The following is a 1,771-nucleotide window of genomic DNA, read 5'->3' on the forward strand; positions in this document are numbered from 1 at the left end:
GCCAGGACCCTCCCCATAGCAGGCAGCCTGCCTCCAAGTAGGGTAACAGCCTACCTGTAACAGTCTGGTGGCACCCCGCCCCGCCCCCACCAGTCAGCGGCCGCTGGCAACTGGCGGGAAAAGTTTGGTCTCCCTCCGCCAAGAGCCCACACTTGTGTGGGAGCAGGAAGCGGCCAGACCCTGTCCACAGGCTGCTGTTGAGCGCCTATGCAGGCAAATGCCCCTGCCGGGCTTTGAGCTCTTCCAGCTTGGTTGCCAGGTGCTCCAGGGCAGGGGCGCCCAGAAGGAAACCACTTGACTGCCTCCTTTGCTCACTGCTTCCCCTCCTCCCAAATCCACTTCTCTTTTGTACTGTTACAAAACATCAGATACTACTTTTAAAACAAACATGAGTTAAGGAAATTAACCTCAAATGAATAAGAAGTAATGAAAACCCAAAGGACACCGAACTTGAAAGAGGAAAAAAATCTCTGCAGAAGACACTGCCCAGCACTCAGGCAGCTGCCCCTGTCCCCCTGCCCATCCCTACGTCACCCCACCCCGCCCCTTGGGGCTGCAGCTGGGCATGAACCTGCCTTTGCATGATTGGTGCCCATGCAGCCACAGAAGGAAACAGAGCAACCCGACCAACACTTCCCCAGGCTTGCGATGGAACTTGGGTTGCCCTCCTTCCCGTCAGTGACCCCTGACCCTCAGAGGAGCAGATGCTCAGGGCAGGCCTGGCCCCTGTGGCCACAGTAATGAGTCTTTGGCCCCTCCTGCCCGGCCAGGGCATCTGTCAGTGACGGCCCCCAGAGGCCTGATTTAATTTGAGGCCTTGGTCCCCCAGGCTTCCCCTCCCCCAACTCCCTTCCTCAGGCAGGCACAGCTGTCTCCTCAGTGATTAGGGTGTCTCCCCACCATGCCCTCCCCCCATCCGAGGCGCCACCACCCTAGAGCCCAAGTTGCAATTTACATGTCAGCCACGTGGCTGCCCCAGCCCTGTTGTAATTAGCTTTTTGTTCTTGCCTGGTTTCCATGGCAACAGCCTCCGGAGGAAGGCTTTCCTGGTCCCTTCCCCTCCAGGACCTGTCTCCTCCCACTTTCTCCTTGGGGAACCTGCTCCACACCATCCCCGCTGGGCCCCTGGCCTTGGTGCTGACAAAGGGCAGCAGGCCCCACCCACCCAGCCTGAGCCTCGTGCTGGGTGGGCACCTGCAGGGACCGAGAGCCGGAGGGAGGAGAGGCTCTGTCTCCACTTGCTGTGTGACCTTGGGCAAGGAACAGCGTCTCTGGACCTGGGGATACGACACTTGCCTCCTGGGTTGGGGGCGGGTGGGGGGAACGTGGCCTGCGCGCCTCAATCCCGACATCTGTGAGGGGGGCTAACAATGGAGGGGAGGGGCCTAGCGGGGAAGCAGCTCTGGACCGCGCCCCTCCAGCCCGGCTTTGTTCCCACCACCGACCCCTAGAACTGCCGTCCCTAAGTGGGGTTGGGGGAGGGGTGGCCCGGGAGGTGCTACGCCGGGGGAGAGCCCCGTCCTGGACCAAGGTCATTCGGAGTCCGGGCACAGTTTCTTCCCCAACAAAGGAACAGGGCGGGGCCAGGGAACTGAGGGTTGTCAAAGCCAGCTGGGAGAATGGGGGCGGCTCTGAACGGTTGGGGGACATCAAGCTCCTGGCGTGGGAGGGCAGAGGGAATCGTTATGGCTTTTGGGGGAGCCCCACCCGAGCCTGTCCACCCCACCCATCTCGCCCGCGGCCGAGTTGCGACCCCAGAGAAGAGGGCCAC

General features: G+C 61.5%; 1 protein-coding gene across 2 annotated transcripts in view; it reads right to left on the bottom strand.

Annotated features, from left to right (window-relative positions):
- The window catches only part of TUBB3 (tubulin, beta 3 class III), a 9,263-nt gene that overhangs the window by 7,002 nt on the left and 490 nt on the right, over window positions 1–1,771 (bottom strand). The gene's annotated exons all lie outside the window — the stretch shown is intronic.

Source organism: Bison bison, unplaced genomic scaffold, assembly GCF_000754665.1.
Source record: "Bison bison bison isolate TAMUID 2011002044 unplaced genomic scaffold, Bison_UMD1.0 scf7180017864192, whole genome shotgun sequence".
In the NCBI taxonomy this organism is placed as follows: Eukaryota; Metazoa; Chordata; class Mammalia; order Artiodactyla; family Bovidae; genus Bison; species Bison bison.